Source organism: Castor canadensis, chromosome 4 (assembly GCF_047511655.1).
Source record: "Castor canadensis chromosome 4, mCasCan1.hap1v2, whole genome shotgun sequence".
NCBI classification, from domain to species: Eukaryota; Metazoa; Chordata; class Mammalia; order Rodentia; family Castoridae; genus Castor; species Castor canadensis.
Window position 1 is genome coordinate 26,347,869 of NC_133389.1, and position 17,614 is coordinate 26,365,482.

Below are 17,614 nucleotides of genomic sequence, written 5' to 3' on the forward strand. Positions count from 1 at the left end.
AAAGGGGAAGTGGGGATTCATGTTTGAGGGTTTACTTGATGCCAGGTCCTTAAAATATGTACTTACTCTCACTGAGGTCACAACCAGACCTAGTGGGTGAAACTTTCAGGGGGAGATTCCAGCTCAATCTAAGGACACAACTTTCAGGTGACTCAGGGTGGTCCCTGAGCTGCCCCTTTGCTCCCATAGCTGCAGGGATTCACAGCTTTCATGGACTCTGCCTGCTTCATGGCTTGTCCATGGCACCATATTCAGCTGAGGACTGCCTTTTTCTGAGGTAGACCTTACTTTTGGAGGGATTAAAATGTCTACTCTTTTGGAAAGTGTTGGTGATTGTCTCTGAAATTAAGTAAATATGACTGGTTCGTGGACTGCAGAAGTCAGATCCTCTGTTTCCCACTATCCTCTCGCAGAGAACGGAGTTGACTCCAAGACCCACCCTAAGGCCCCTTTCAGTGCTAAGGTCCTGTGCCTTCTGGGCAGGTAACTCATGAAAGCCTGCTGCTCAGCCTTGCCCTCTGCAGATGGCCGCTGAGCATAAGGAAAGGGCCACTCTTGAAAGTAAAATTGTCAGGAGAACAGTACCTTGGATTGACCCCAAGTTGGGCGTGTAGATGCTCCCCTCACAGTCCTGATTATTGCGTCTACTTAGTTCCATTGGATGTCCTGATGTTTCATTTTTACCTAGGAAGTAAGGAACACTGTGCATGGTAGTGAGAGGAGCCATGCTGACTCCTGTCCATTCCATCCATGGCTGTGTAATACCCATTCACATGGTGAGTCTCCAGAACCCAGCCTGGTTATGTTCATCTGTGGAGAATGTGTATATCTGCTGTAGTGCTGCAAGGGGAGAGGGGATTAGGGGGTGTCAAGAAGAAGGGTCAAGCAGAAGGGTTCCTGTCCCCTGAAGCTCAGTCTTGAATGGGGCTGTGGCAGCATGGACAATACAGGTAGAATAGGTAAGGTGAGTAGCAGGGCCACTAAAGGGAATGCAGGAAGTGGTTCCACAAATTATGACTTGGGAGACCTTGAAAAATGGACCATGGGGGGAGGAAGGTCATTTCAGGAGGTATCAAGCCACATGACAACGTGGAGCTGGGGGACTTGGTTGGGTAGCAGATGCTCGTTGGAGCATTTGGGAGATGAGTCTGTGTGGAGGAGGGTAGGAGTTGGCATGTGTTGTGATGTGGGCAGGTGTAGAAGCCACCATGAGTGTGAGAACAATGGTGGCTGAGAGAGCCACTGGAGCCTGAAGCCTTGCTCTGCTGCTCTCTAATTGGGTAACTTGGAATGTCGCTTAATGTCTGTCAGCTTGAGTGGTTTTAAGTTTGGGTGTAGTTTTGGAAGCTGGTTGTGAAGGTGAGACAAGATGACTCCCTGAAAATGTCAGTGTTAGTGTGTATGAGAGACATTCTACAGGGACTGGGATCCTTAAATACCAGAAAGCACCTTTTCCTTGGCAGCATAGGGGTGGAATGGGAGAGGAAAAATCAGTTGAACAAAGGTCCAGATCTTTTGTGTGACTTATTTAGAGGGAGAGATGATCTGCCCAGGGCTAATGGTGGGTTTGGTGAACCTGACTCTGAGGTTGACTATGTGCCTTTTCCACTAGAATCTGTTTATTTTCAGAAGTGACTGGCAGCTGTGGACAAACCTGTCCCAATTCTTTGGGAGTCTCCCCAGCTTGGTGATGAACTCAAACCTTTGTCCCTGTGTCTCATGGTTGTTAGTCTTCACGCATGAGAGGAACTGTAGAATTTACAGTGCTTTGTGCAGCCAACTCCCATTTGGAAATGTCCGCTAATGGTAACGGCAAACAGGGTGGGCTTAATGTGGACTCCATGGCAATCCATAGACCCTCTCATTCTTCCCCAGACATCAGATGCCCAATAAACTTATACATGGTAGTCGTAGCTTCTGCCTCAGGAGCTTCTGGGGAAGACAATAACCAGGCAGCTCTTATATCAGGAGCCAGGGGACTCATATTCTCATTTTAGTGCACTCAACTGTGGATGCTACTTCCCAAAACTGACACCTCCTCTGTGGGCCTTGAGGGTTTCCCTTACAAATGAGGATTTTAGCCCAGGCAATCTTGTGGGCTCTTCCAAGGTACTTTCTGTGTTGTGCTTTCTGTGATTCTCCATGCACTAGGGCATTACATCATGGCATTGTTAGTATGTGAATAATACAAATAGTGAGAGCTAGGAGTCATGCAAGGAGAGATGTAATTGTGGATCCCAATAGTCAGAAGTAGCTCTGCCAAGAAGGTACGGAAATAGATGGAATGTCTAGATATGACATTCACTTGCCAACTGGAGGTGTTAGTGCAGTTTGCATAAGGGGTTGAGAAGTCCTCACCAGTGTCCATGGATGAGTTAATGGGGGAGATTCTTTATCTCCCCACTGTCTTCTTTATGCCATAGATATGATAGTCTGTGATATGCCAGGCACTGTTTCTGTATTTGATATGACATAGATTCCAAGATGACATTCGTAAACCGAATACAACTTGCTTATTAGTGACTCTGAACTCATTGCTTGTAGGACCGTCCCTCCTGGTCCTGGATCAGTACCACCCATTTTCTCTCTAGGTATACTTCTGCTCTGCTCTGCTTCCCTCTGAAAGTGCTGGTGTTTAGTTGTGGCAACTTCTTTTGTCACAGACAGTAAACCTGCACCACAATCCATAAGGTTCTAGTGAGTTCTCATTGAAAAAATATGGAATTAAAAATTCTCAGTTGTTCTTGATTCCACTCTTAAGTGCTTATTATAAGCAAGGGCCTGAGTGTGCATTTGTAAATGATATGGTTTCTATACTCAAATAGTTGTGGTCTAGTGGTAGGGACAAACACCAAATCACCCCACAGATAAATGTGAGGTCATCAATTTGATAGGCACTATAGTAAAATAAGAACAGAAATGCTGTAAACTAACAGGGCAGCTATTTCAGATTGGAAGTACGGGATGACTCTCTGAGGAAGCAAAAGGGAAGCAGCTGACAAGGGGGAAGACCGTGGTTGAATTTGAGGAAAGAAATGTTCAAGCAGAGAGAGAGAAGCCAGTACAAAGACCCAGAGGCAGGAAAGGGTTTGCCATGGTGGAAGAATGGGACGAAATGTCAGGAGATCAGGTCTGAAACAAAAGGGGAGGGCTTGGAATGAAGTTGGAGAGAGAGGCCTCGGTCAGATCATTTCTTACCTTTTTGATAAGGTAAGAATTTTAGCTTTTATTCAAAGAAAAACAACTGCTGATTTTAAAGAGGGCTGTGGTATTAATTCAATAGAGTTTTTTTTTTTTAAGTTCATTTATTTGTTGGAGGTACTGGGGTTTGGACTTGGGGTCTCATGCTTGCTAGGTGGGTGCTTTATCAGTTAAGCCATGTCTCCAGCCCTTTTTTTTTTTTTTTTTAAAATATGGAACGCTTCACGAATTTGCATGTCATCCTTGCGCAGGGGCCATGCTAATCTTCTCTGTATCGTTCCAATTTTAGTATATGTGCTGCCGAAGCGAGCACTCCAGCCCTTTGATATAGATTTAATTAATCATTTTGGCTACATTGTGAAGAATGCCTTGGAGGGAGATCATTGTGGCTCAGGTAGATGGTGGCTCTGGCTTACTTATGGGCAGTGACAGTATCACTGGAGAAAATTAAATGGATTTCAGATGTTGAGGGTAGAAGTGATGGAACTTGGCATGAGAGCCGGGTTGGGAGAGATCACTGGGAGAGATGTCCAGGTTCATGTCTTGATTTGGCTCTGTCATCAAAGTGAAAAACTGTTTGACCCAAGATGTGAAGACTTTACTCACTGGACACTTAAGGAGGTAGAACTCCTTTGGATATGGGTCTTAGATCTTGAAACAGCGAATTTTACTCTCTGATCAGTAGATGACAAGGACAAGGAGATCATGCTCAACGTGCAGACACTGGATGTCCTCTAGAAGTGGATGTGAGATACGAACTTGTGTCCTTTAAATCCATGTTTCTTTGGCAGCCCCAGTGGCCTGGGTCTGGTGAGTTGGGTGGTGGTTAGTTGAGATTTTCCTTCAAACTGGAGTACTATGAGAGTTCTTTGTGGGCTGTGGTTCCAGAAAAAGGATGGCCTGTTGTCAGAGTGTCACTGTGTAGGACCCTAGCAGGTACAGCTTTTCACCTCCGCTGCCTCCACTGGAAAGAGGGTGAATGGTTCAGTTCATCTTTCATCCTGTCAGTGCAAAAAGACCTGAGGTTGTAAACACACAAACTTGCCTTGAAAGCATCTTGGTGACATCTCGATTTTCCCTAAAGCACCTGGACCTTAGTTCGTAATGTTCCTGAGAATCTTTTTGTGTTCAGAAATTGCTACTTCGCATTAACTGGTCCCAGAGTGACTCGCTTTTCTGTTTGGCAAAAGAACAATTGCTAAGTGTTTTTTACTAAGAGAACACACTTGGCTTTTCCTTTTCCTTTATTGCATCTGCTCTGGTAAAAGAAATAGAATGAAACAACTCACTGTGCTTGTTGGGAGTGCCTGGCAAAGCAATTTAGTGACTCTTTTCTGATTAATTTGGGAGCAGTCAGGTCTCTTTCATTAGCATGTAGATAAACTGCCAGAGGGTAGTTAGAAGCAGTGATGCTGTATAGCCTTAGGAAGATTTTAAGCTCAAATAATATACTGAGGGTGAGATAAAAGACCTCTTTGCACAAGGATTACCAAGATAAGTACTTAGTTGAATGTAATCACTTGTAATTCCTTTATTTTTTGGTGGTACTGGGGTTTGAACTCAGGACTTCTTGCTTGTTAGGCAGGTGTTCTACCTCTTAAGTAACACCTGTAGCCCCCCCACTTTTTTTTTTTTTTTTTTGCTTTAGTTATCTTTGAGGTAGGGGCATTTGGGGTCAGCCTCAGACCATGATTCTCCTGTCTTTGGCTTTCTGGGTGGTATAGCTGGGATCAGATATGCAGATGATGCATATTGAGATGGGTTCTTGCTAACTTTTTTTTTGCCTGGGCTGGCCTCAAACAAACCAAGACCTTCCCAATCTCTACTTCCCAAGTACAAGTAGCCGAGATTATAGGCGTGAACCACTATACTTGACCTATAGTTCCTATAAGTCTTGTTCTAAGATGGTGGTGACAGTACTGGTTAGACTTGTAAAGGTTCTACTGAAGATCTACATTTTAATTAAGGGCATAATAGAAAAAAAGAGTACTCTCAGTACTCTTGCAGTAATCTTAGTTCTTTCTGGACAAGCATGCAAAGAAGCTTAATGTTCTGTGCTGTATGACTGCTTCCTACCCCAAGTGACTGCAGCTATCATTTATTGAAGGTACGCCTATGCCAGAAACTTTGTATATATTTATTCATGCAAAGTTGGAAAACAAATCTATTAACTCTTACTTTTCAGGTGAATCTGAGTTACAGTCACTAGGAGAGGAATCGCAGTTGGGATAAGGTTTGTCTGTTCTAAATTGGGTCTTTCCAATCTCATGCCATCTTTTCGTTATGAGCAAAGTACCTAGAAGGCAAATAGACTTTTGTGGGCTGGCCATGTAAACCATCAGGTAACAGCCAGTGTTGAAAGGATTTGGGAAGAAGGAAGCTTGGACATGCTCCCCTGACCATTCATTCCAGCCCTTGCTGCTTTCTTATGATTCACGCCAGCCCCTCCTGCCCCAGTGTCAGCCTGTCCCAATTAGAAGTGCTTGTTGAACAAGCTAATGGATTATTAATCTGCATTTTTGCTTGGTAAGCATATTGTACGAAATGCCCTCTTGGTGATTCCAGATAGTAGGTAGCAAATGTGAGCGCAATTGGACGTGTTTCCTGGGAATAGAAACAAGGTATAAAGATGAAGATTCTGTTTACTCAAGCTTTTTGAACACTACCTTGACATGGCCAGTATATGTATGCTGAAAGGCTTAGAATAACCTTTGCCAAACAAGGAAGCCATTGTACGGGACTGTTACAAATTTAAAAATGAAAGGAGCCAAATTTAGTGTGCAAAGAGGAGATTTTTAACCTCAGTGTTGTTAGGTCATGGGTTTCCTAGATGTTTCTTACTGATGTGTGGATTTTTTTCCTAAAGCTTACAAAATAGCTTGTAAAATATCAACCAGCATAGGAATCTCCAGAGTAAGGAGTAAAAACCGCCTTTCCTCAGCCCTTCCTCCTTTCTCAGAGGTAGCCACTGTTACTCTCGGTACATGTCACCTTCATACACACATGAGCGCTGTTACATAGAGATGAACTTTGAGGTAAACTGTAGAGCCCAGGAGGTCCGGCTGCCCCGCGAGGATTCACACACGGTCCTGGCCTCACTGCATCTTGCTGCACCAGCTGGTCATGTGCATCTGGACAATGACACATTAAAGATGGCCGGAGTATGCTCAGAAGCTCCTGGGGTATGGGAATCAGCACACTATTGATTTGGACACTGGCCTTACTCAAGTACCCGGTGTGGTTAAATTTTCATAAGGAAAATGAAATGTTTCTCCTATGTGTCCTGTTGCTTGTGCATCTATTGCCAGACTCGTCTATCTCCTGCCCTACACCACTATTGTGATGGCATCTCACACGTGAGACCCCCCTAGCTTGACACTATTTTGAAGTTAACACTTGGAGCATTTTACATGCATAGATATCTAGACATCTACATCCATGTGTGACCATAACTCTTCTGAAGTCAGAATAGGCAACACAAATGAGCCACACCACACTCGGCAAATTGGAGCTCAACCTGGGTGACTAATTCTATCACAGGACATTTAATATTCCTGTGGAAGACCTAAACAAGACCCCAAATTCCTTCTGTCTGAAAACCACACGAGTATATTACCAGCAGTAACTTACTTGGGTTTTGTGCTTTTCATAAAGAAGTTAAATCCTAGTTGGCACTTGCCTAAGGGTAGGATCTAGAATTCACCAATGTATAAACAAAGGACTTTTACTTTTCAGTGTGTTGTTGTCCAGTTGCTTTGGTTTTTGTTGTGCTGAAGCATACTTCTGTTTCTTCTCATGAACATGAGCTAAAACAATAGTTTTGGTTGGTTGTTTACTTCTCAATCTTGATAAGAACCTCAGTGTCAGAATTTAGGAAATGATTATTTTGGCCTTCCTGAATTTTAGAGTCAAAGTATAAATGATCACACTATAATATCTGAGGCAGGTTTGTTAGATCATGTGGGCCGTCTGTGGGCTAGCGAACCGATCACCTGTTCTCATGTGAGGTAAGCTTGTGAACCCGAGGCCTCGGGGTTGTCACTCATATTTGACTGGGCATAATGGAGTATGCCTTTAAAGCTCCCTTTTGGTACCAGTGCTCAGGGGCATTAATAAATTCTAAATAAGTCACCGTAACATTCTTTACAATCATGCTGAAAGCAGTGGCATCTTATTCACTCAAGTATATCTGTCATCTTTTGTCTGTTTTCCTACAGGAGGAATGCCCTTTGTTTCCTAACCCAAGCTCATCATTCCAGAATATTCTGATTCTATCAAGGGGCACCCTCTTTGTGGGGTGAAGCCCTTAAATGGTTCATGCTGTGTGATTTAGGTGGGTGGCTCTCATTAATTGCCTGCCTCCTCAGCAGGAAATTGGTTGGGGGGCCTTGACTGTGTCAGGGAGTGGTGGGCTGTGTGTGTTGGTCCTTGGCTGAGGAGCTGTGGCTCAGAGGATGGTATCTATATGATGACTCAGCAGTCTCCTTCTTTCCAGTTACTGTGCTCACCGTGCTCCCAGCTGTCTTAGATCAGTTGGAGGAGACTCTGAACTGGGAGTGTGTGTGTTTGTGTGTGTGTGTGTGGCGGGGGAGAGTTCCCCTGGGATGCAGGCTCTCTGGGTTTCTGGTTTTATGCATCCTTAGAGCTGTAAGGCGGGCTGAGGAAGCTGGAACCCAGGAGTTGTGGGATTCAGGCTGGACGCTGTCCTAAGAAATAGGGCACGTCACCACAGATCCAAGTGACCAGGTCGGAGAGCTGATCTACACAGCCTTTGAAAAGCAGAGTATATACTCTAGAGTCTCAAAACAGTTCCAAAGCAGTGCGATCCTCCCTCTGTTCAGGCTTCAAAGAAATCCCCAAAACAAAAATCAGTGTTTTAGAAGAGGGGAAACAAGCATTATATGTTGCACTTTTACAAGAACTGAGCATTTTTCTTGCCTAGCCTAACTTATTTGCATGACAATGTGTTGGCAGGTTATCTCAATTTTACAAGTGATGAAATGGAGCAATACTGTGGGACAGTGTTGGAGCCTATGTCTAAACCTAGGTCATGCTGACCTCAAAGCCCATGAATATCCAGGCAGGCTTGATGATCAAAATGAAATGTCTTTAGGGAAGCTAGACCCTTTTCTGAGGGCACTGAGACCTAGAATAGCTCAGTCATCACCTTAGGTTGATGTCTTCTCCCAGGTGGTCACAGACTTAAGGGAGGATCTGCGTGTCACCCAGTCCACTGTTCCCAGGAAGAATTCATGGTGGGTCATAGTTGTGGTTGTAACTTTGGGAATATTGGGCTAGCATGCCAACCAAGAACTACAAAGCCTTGGCATGTTTAGCTTTTGGAGTTGTTTTCATCATGGGGATGGGTGGGAGGTGAGAAGATTAAGAGCAACAACCAGAAAGCAGAACTGAGTCCCGGGGTAAAGAAGCCAAGATCTCTCTTAACCACATCCAGGGAAAGGCTTGTTCTAAGAGATGGCATCCAAGGCTGGCAGCTGGGACCGAGAACTGGCCTTAAAAATGAACCACAGGCCTGGGGGAGGAGCTCAAGTGTTCTACCTAGCAAGGACAAGACCTTGAGTTCAAACCCCAGTGTCTCTCCTCCACACAAAAAAAAAAACCCACAAAAAACTGACACACATACCTGCTAATGGTTTTGAGACTTTAGGGGGGAAGGCCAGGCCTGGGGAAGCCCACAGGGGACAGTGGGGAGCTGCATGCACCACTTTAGTTTTAGTAGGTGCTATGGCTTCTACTGCCTTGTTTTCCACATCTGTAAATGTTGGTAACAGTTTCTGCCTCTTGTCTTCCTCATAACCTCCTAGGATTTGACAGCAGTTATCTACTGATGTCCTTAGAAAGCAGGTCTCTTAACGTTCAGTGTTTGTGGACCAGTAATGGTAGCAGACACAGGAGAGAGAGGGTTAGAGTAGGGCTTTCGCACACATAGGCGACTGTGAACCCGTGAGGGAGATTAAGTCAATAAAAGCTGGGCTATGTGCAAAGTACTGTGATAGAGCCTGCACGAGACTCTGGTAAAGCTGTCTTAATGAGTCACGTCAGGGAAGACTTCCTGGAGGAGGGAATCCTGAGACTTAAAAGACAAGGTAATAAGTCAAAGATGAAGGTGTTTAGGGCAGTGGGGACAGTGCTGAAGCTGGAGAAACCATCTTCAGGGAACTACAAATGGTACGAGATGTGTGGGGTAGGGAGACAAGTAGTAAGCCATGCTGCGGGTGGGGGTGGATCAGGAAAGGCCTAAGATGGTGGAAGAAGGTGTTTGGATCTTCCTTGAAGTAATGGAGAGCCATAAATAGATCTTAAATCTGATTTCCTCACTAGACTGTAAGGTTGACAGGCAGGGGGATAATGGCCTTTGCCAGCAGCTGTATCTGTAGGGTTTAGAGCAGTGCCTGTCAGTGAAGACAGAATGAAGGAATGCATGGACTTCTTCAGCATTGAACATAAGCCTGTGAGGATCGTGGTAGGTGGACTGGAGGCAGGAGTAGTTAGAAGAGGAGTGTGGGGGCTCCTGAGGTAGTCTCTGTGGCAATCCCCTTGACCCAACAGAAAGCAGAAGCAGTGAGTAGGGGAAGAGCCTGCTTTGAGAGGGGTTCCAGGAACCCCCCTTCCCCAGCCTCATGGGGGAAGGAAAGTGCTGAGGATGGACCCCCGCCCCACACACACCAGGATTCTGACTCAGGAGCGTGAAGAGGAGGCTGGGGTGATGAGTTCTGTGAGGGGTGTGTTGGGTTAGGAAGTCACTGGTAGAACTGGCCTGTGACCTTTTGCAGAAGTCATGGGATTAGGGGATTCCTCAGACATTGAGTCTGTAAGGAGACAAGGTGGCTGCCACTTAGTCGAACCCTGGGAGATGATGATCTTGAAGGATGTGCAGGGTAGCATAGTGAAAGGCATTCCTGGGGGGGCAGGGAGCACAGAACTAATGCGAGTGCTTTCTCTCCCCTTCCCCCACTCCTCCCCAGAATTAGCTGCAAAAACATTTTGTCCCATATCCTTACAGCTGTTTTCTGTGCCTAAACAACCCTAAATCTGTAAGCTTTTTATTTTTACCCAGATGCATTTGGCTTTTATAACATCTCCTTCAGTTCTAAGAGTCTTTGAGTCATACAGAAAAACATTTAAACAGCTCTCATAAAAATACAGGTTGAGTTTTAGAACTGAGTTAATTCAGATTTAATAGCTCTTGATGAAAGTACAGAACTTAAAAATGTCCCAAACAGCAAGGACAAGTCTCTTTGGTATTTGTGCCTCTTCACTGAAAATGTTGGGACACAGGAAAGCAGTGCTGAAAGCACAGTCTTTTCTCTGTTCCACAGTTCCTCTCTGCTGAATGTTTCTTTACTGAGGTTGCCAGGTAAGCCTGGGCTCCTGGCTATACTGACCTGAAGCTGGCCCATGTGTCAGGGATCCAAAGGGCAGAGGTTATTTGAGGCAGACTTCTGATTGCCTGTTTCTAGCCATGAGGATCCATTGTAGGAAGAGGGCTTTCCAAAGTTCTTCCTGGCTGGATAAGAATCTGCTATTCACTGGCTCTGTGACCTTGTCAAGTAACTGTACCTCCCTGGGCTCAATTTCCCCCTCAAAAATGAAGAGCTTGTACTGAAATGGTGTAGCATTTGTACATTGAGAAGGGTGGCTGCTTTAATTTACAAAACAAAGCAAAAAAAAAATATCCCATAGAAAATGTTGTGAAGTGTATCGGTTTTTGGTAAATGGTTTCTTCCATCAATGTCACAGGCTCCAGTGAAGACCAATGGTGTAACAAGTTTGCAGATTTAATTAGAATGACTTGAGTTTCTAAAACACACCTTAATGGAAAGCCATCCATTTTTTTTTTTTTTTTCTGATATGCTTCTGTATCCTTCAAATGACATTCCCCCCCTTGTTTGCAGAAAGCTTTTCTGGGATAAGGTGGTGGTGGGTTCAGTTCCCACCTCTTGACTTTGGCCTAAAGCTGGTTGGATAATTTCTGGAGATTTTGCCGTTGGTTGAATATTTTTTTTTTAAACTAATGGAAAAATACACTTTTAATTTTGGAGACAATCCTGAGAGGACTTTAAAAGACAGCTGAAAGTGGGTCACTTTTGAATCACTCACACTTTTATATCTTGGAGGAAGTGGTCGTCTTAATGTCTGCCTGAGTGAGAAATTCCAGCAATGGCTTTCTCCTGAAAGGAGAATGGTTGCCCCTCCTGGAAAGTCCCTGTAATAGGGGAGGTAGGTGATAGGTTGGAAGTATGTGTTGAGCCTGATGTGTTCCCAACACATCAGGTGTTGGGAATCCCCTTGAGGGATTTGAAGCAGTGTGGGAGTCCTGCTGCCACAACTTGTTTTTACCTGGGATGGGACTCGACGACTTGTGCACATGATGTATCTGGGGTAGGGGACGTCCCCATCTTCTGAAGGGTCTGGTGGGTGTGTATAGTGTCAGTTTAGATGAACTGTGTGTATCTGTTAGGTGTGGCAAAGGGCCTTTAAGATTTATGATCAGTGCACTTCCTTGCAATTAAAGTTGCTATCTGACTTTGTTTCACTTACTTGGAATACCAGAGTTTTCCTTGAGTCAGCATAAGCTGTATTCACATCACTGAAGAATAAATTACTTCTTTTAAGGCCTTTTGAGAGTTATTCTAGGTTTATTTGCTACTGTTCCACTTGTGCATAGCTCATGGAGAATGTCTTCCACTAGCTCCTGCTATGTTTTCCACTTAAGTCCTGTTTCTGGATGGGAGAGTGAGAGGTGAATATTGAGAAAGCGTAAGGAAAGCTCCTGCCACAATCCAGAATCACCCTTAAAGCAGATCTGGGATTGGAAAGGCAGACCACTTCAGGTTGGTAGGTAGTCAGATTTATTCTGGGGAACTTGCATGCAACATGGTCTTGGGTGTCAGCAAGACCATGCACTTGGAATGCTCATTTTTCATTTGTCCAGTCCTTTCTACAGTGCCTTTCTACAGAAGAAGAGGGAAGTCACTATTTCTGGGTTATAATGTTCCAGGCAGTTCCCATTATCGTCGCCCTCTGGATGCCACTGAGTCCTGCACCTCACTGCAGTCACCTGCCTAGAACCTGTTCTCATAGCACCTGAGTCCATTGCAGTGGTGCTGACCATCAGCCTCTATATTGCAAGTCAAGGTCATAGCCCAAGGAGATGATAATCAGTCTGAATGGGGGACTGAGGCTCTCTAGAAAATGTCTATTGAAGGCCTACTGTGTGCTGGTCCTTAAGACAGACTGTCATGGGAGCGATGGAAAGGGCAGACTGTACCACGCAGGTCACCAGCAGGGTTAAGGCAGGTGCGTTAGTACAAGTCTGCCTATTGCAGAGCTTGGCACAAGTTCTGCCAAGTTCTGACTTTGTGTTGAGTCCTTTCTATGGTGTCCATCAGAAAAAGACTTGCTTGACAACCCCCAATGGCAGAAGGGCATGGTGACTGAGACCATGGGAAGACTCCCATTGTAACAGAGGGGTTCTGTTTTCAGTAACTGAAGGCTGCCTTCAAGTTCCACCTGCTTCTGCCTCACAGAGCTAAGGAGAATGCCTGTTTTTCAGGACAGCTCTTCAGATGGTTTTAGCAGGTGACACAGCCTTCCCAAAGCCTCTCTAAGCTAAATATGTTCAGTTCCCTTTTACTATTACTCATTTAAAAGACCTCTGACTACCTTCTACCTCCTATGATTTACTCATTAGTTTGCCCCTCCCTCATTCCCAGTGCTAGAGATTGACCCTAGGAAAGTTCTGTACCATTGGGCTACAACCCTAGCCCTCATCAATAACCCTTTTTTTTTTCTTTTGAGATGAGATTTTGCTATGTAGTTCCATGCTGCCTCAAACTGATGATTCTCCTGCCTCAGCCTCCTGAAACCTTAATGTGTGGTGTTGATGGCTAGATACAGTTACCTTGATGTATTCAAGTAGACAAGATAAAACAATAGAAATGTTATATACTTAGATGTAAAACATTCAATAACACAAGTACCAAAATTCCCTTGACTGAAAGAATCTTTGAAGAAGTGATGGGGTTTTAGTCTAGCTTATGCCAAACCTAGTTAGTGACTTACCAGGAGTTTCTCTAATTCATCATTTTTTCTATTCTTAAAAAGGAACATTTTCCTATCGTTTCTGGCACTTGTCTTTGCTGTGATCTCTTACAGCTAGAATGATGCTGCTGTGATTTCATATGTACACCTCAGTTCTGTTGAATTTGCAGATGAAAGTGAGTGCACCTCCTTGCTGATTGTTAGACTAGGGTTACCCTTTTAGTGCTGGTTCAGCTCTGGCCATTGTACTATCTTCTGTTTCCAGAGTTCAGAGTGATGTGGAATTAAATGTTGTAGAATTAGTGTTCAGCTAGTGTTGTAGAATTAAATGTTCAGCTCACATATCTACCTTGCTTTGCAGTGTGGTTGGCAGAGGTCCAACTCTTACCCTGGAGCCAGCACTGTCTCCTGAAGGGAAGTTAACATAAGGAATTTGAGGGTAGGTTTTTTCAAAGGCCTGTGGACCTAAATGTTTCTTATAGTCTGGGTTGCTTAACTTCTTCTGGCCTCTTCAAATTAGTTGAACATTTTAATATTAGAAAGAAGGATTTGGGGAAAGGTAACACAGGGATCTAATTGGTGGGAATTAACTCAGACTATTTATTGGTTAAGAATGAGGTCCTGAGGAAATGGAATTAAGAAGTGGTTGCTATTGAGCATGGCAGAGTTGCAGAACCAGGCTTGGGCTGACCATTATGAGGGGATGGTGACACCAGACCTTTCTGCTTATGACACCCTGGACCTCACTCTGTAGGCTAGGCCTTTGAAATCTCACCTCGAAGGGAGCATGGCTGGGCTCTAGGGCTTGGTAAATTCAACGGGTAATGGAAACTTTCCCACTGCAAACCCAGGAAATGGGATAATGGGTTCTTCATTGCATAGATACACAAGGGTTTAACTAACCAGGCACCAAAGTTGGGAGAACATGTCAGAGAGAGTTACTGAGCATAATTCTTTGAAGACTCTGATGGCACCAAAACACCCTGACCAATGTTGCAGTGCAGCTAAGCATGAGATTCGTTCAGAGTCTAAATGAATGGGCTGGTCTCTCTAGCCATTGAAACGAAACCAAGGGCAATTTACCATTCTTCTCTGATGCCATTCTTTAATTTTGCTATCTCCTGAACTACTCCTAGCATTTTCTGTTCCTGCTTGAAGCTCATTCTGCTTGTTGATTCCCACAACCGCCCCTCGGTTGGGCATATTTTACACGCCCCCTTTCTTGCATAACCTCTTCCCAGAAGTGTGTGAGAGATGGCGGAAAGGAATGCTGAATCCTGGAATCTCTTTGTTGTGGGGATTGACAAGACAGCCATTCAGCTTTGATATGGAAAACATACCTTTTGATATTTAAGTGTCATTAAATGAGATTTAGAACTACATATTTATATTGTTAATGTCTTCAGAGACAATTTATTGGTAGACTAAAGACAGAACTGCAGTAGATACTGGAGATAATCTGTCCATCTTCACTTCCAGCTGAGGAACTGTAGAGTGGCAGAACAGGACTTGTCTGCCCTCTTTTGCCCAGTAGGGTAAACTTTTAGTTGATGTCTATTATATGAAGACTTCTGGGGAGCTGGTTTCCATGTCTTAGTCATCTTTGGGTCCTCTGGGGCCTGTGCAGAGCTGGCATGCATTAGGCTGTGAAATGTTTATTGGAAACATAAGTGGAGAGTGTAGCTTTTTCACTTTTGGTTGATAGGACTAGCAGTTCTCCAGAGGAACTTAGAGTGCATCAGTGGTCTATGTACCTGCAGCACCTTTTGATCGTGTCTGGACTAAACTGCCCTCATGGCCACTGTTCTGCCTGCAATTGCTTGCAACTCTTTTTTCCTTGAATTGACTCATTCTGAAGTAGTAGAGCCCATACAATATAAATAGCATCTTGTTAGAGTCTATGAGGGGCCAGGTACCAGTGTCTAACGCCTGTAATCCTAGCTACTCAGGAGGATCACGGTTTGAGGTCAGCCTGGGCAAATAGTTTGAGAGACCCAATCTTTAAAATATCCAACACAAAACAGGGCTTGTGAAGCGGCTGAAGTGGTAGAGTGCCTGCCTAGCAAGAGTGAGGCCCAGAGTTCAAACCCTGGTATGGCCAAGAGGTGGGGGGGATCTATGAGGGAAATGAAAGTAAGGATTAGCCTCCCTCCCAGAACTCCAGTCCTAAAGTGTTCCGTGTTTTTGGTAGGTAATCTGTTGGCACCAATTACCGTAATACATGAGTTACTGCAGCAGTACTGAGGAGTGTCTTGGCCGTTGGGAATGGAGAGTTGGAGGTGGAGCTGGGTAGTAGGCAATGCACCACGGAGCTAAGAGTAATTTAGTGAACACTTATGTGCCAGGCGCTATACGAGAGGCCTCCCACAATCCTCTCCTCACCTTAGCTATATTCTCCAGGGTAGGAGGTGTTCTCCTTAGTTGTACTTGAGAGAAGTATTTCTTCCCAAAGATATTTCTTCCCAACGAGCCACTGAGTGGCAGGGTTGGGATTTTGAACCCAGACATCCGAGACGCTTAGGTCTTGATTTACTTCTGTTCTGTTCTGCTTACTCTGGTAAGTTCAGTTCTGCTCAGAACTAAACTGCACATGTGTGCACATGCAGCTTCACACGCTGGCCTGCTGGAAGTCAGTTCTGAATAGAGCCTTGGCATATGATTTAGCTTGGAATAGGTGGAGAAGGGGGATGTCAGTACACAGTTTTCCTTTTGCTAGCTAATGTTTAATTGTATCATCACCTGGCAGTGTGATAACTTCCTTTGACTCTTGTTAATTTATATGGCTGCAAAGCAAAACAAAAACCAACCAGTTGATATAGTCCTTTCAGAGTTAGAAGGCAGGTAGATAGAGATGTGGTTATATATAAGACTTTCTTAGGCCCTAAAATGACCACTCTGAAATCAGAGTTTTGGACCCAAGCCCCAAACTCCTGGGATTCCATATGCAGGTCCGGCCACCTGCCCCTAAATGCCAAACGAAGGCAGAGAAAGGAGGTTTATTTCACAGTTCAGCACATGCTGTGGGAAGAGGCAGAGTAAGCACTCAGCTCATCTTTAGCCATCTTTGGGGTACAGACATGAGCTATAGGTTTAAGTAGACAAAAGAACTGGGGGCAGGGGACAAAAGGTATGCATAGTTAAACAGTCCTAGTCACAGGTGTGTTCTGGTTGGTCATTATCTCAGCTCTTATTCTGAGAGAGGTTTTGGGAGTTGTTACCTGGAGCCAGGCAGGTGGTCCTTCCAAAAGAAGGTCTGCTGTTGGGTATAGTTTCTGTCACTTGTCATGAAGATACTATCATCTGTCTTTCCTGGAATCTAAAGTGATTGCAAAGTGACTACAGAGAGAATGGCTTACAGTAAAAACATACAAAATGGAGGCAAGGATGCCAAGCTTCTCCTGTTTTTAGTTAACTCATGAGCCCAAATAAGGAGCCAGTGCTTTTCAGCAAAAGCAACGTGAGCACTTCTTACAGCACCAGCAGAGACGGTTACTCTAGTTAAATGGCAGGAAGACAGGGAGACATCCCCCTGGACACGCTGTGCACCCTGGGAACACCATCTGAGTAATGGGTTTCTTCCTCTGTGAAGCCCCTGGAATTGGCTGATCTTGTAAAGTCACAGAGTGCCAAAGCCCTATCTGTGAGAGGTGTGTGGTACCATAGAAAAATGCTGTGGTGTGGGCTGTGTGACATGGGCAGGTTACTTCCCCTGTCAAGTGGACTAATAATGGACATTTCCTTATGGGGTTTTTAAGGCTGAAAAGAGATAACATGAAAGAGCTTTTCAAATGGTAACATACTATAAAACCGTTAGCTCCCTTATAAACTCTTCTGGAAGCCCTATTGTATCCTTGGCACCCAGCGCTGTGCTACACTTCCTCTGCGTCTTGGACAAGCTTTCCAGGTTACCTCATAGCCGTGTCTAATGCTTTCACAGAATCTAGACACATGAGAACCCGCTGTTTCAATGAAAAGACTAATGTTCAAGAAATGATCAACAACCCCACTGTGTTAAAGAAATAGGAAATCATCAGATTGACAATTCAAATATACATACTCTTTACTGTCTGGGAATGATGCTTCCTGATTGACTTTTTTCTCTTTTTTTGCAGTACTGGGGTTTGAACTCAGGGCCTACACCTTGAAGCCACTTCACCAGCCCTTTTCTGTGAAGAGTATTTTTTTTGAGATAAGTTCTCACTGGCTTTGAACCGCAATCCTCCTCATCTCTGCCTCCTCAGTAGCTGGGATTATAGGCATAAACCACCAGCACCTGCCTTTTAACTCTTGTCATCCCAGGAAGGTGCCTTTTGGACGTCCTTGAAATATTTGTCACTTTGGGACATCC

The 17,614-nt window shown here is 44.4% G+C and overlaps 1 protein-coding gene and 1 non-coding gene across 5 annotated transcripts in view; one reads left to right on the forward strand and one right to left on the reverse strand.

The window, feature by feature from the left end:
* Nucleotides 1-17,614, forward strand: part of Myo5b (myosin VB) — a 327,773-nt gene that overhangs the window by 29,637 nt on the left and 280,522 nt on the right. The window lies entirely within an intron of this gene.
* Nucleotides 3,408-3,514, reverse strand: LOC141422785 (U6 spliceosomal RNA). The gene has a single exon (XR_012447509.1). It is a non-coding gene; the product is annotated as a U6 spliceosomal RNA (small nuclear RNA).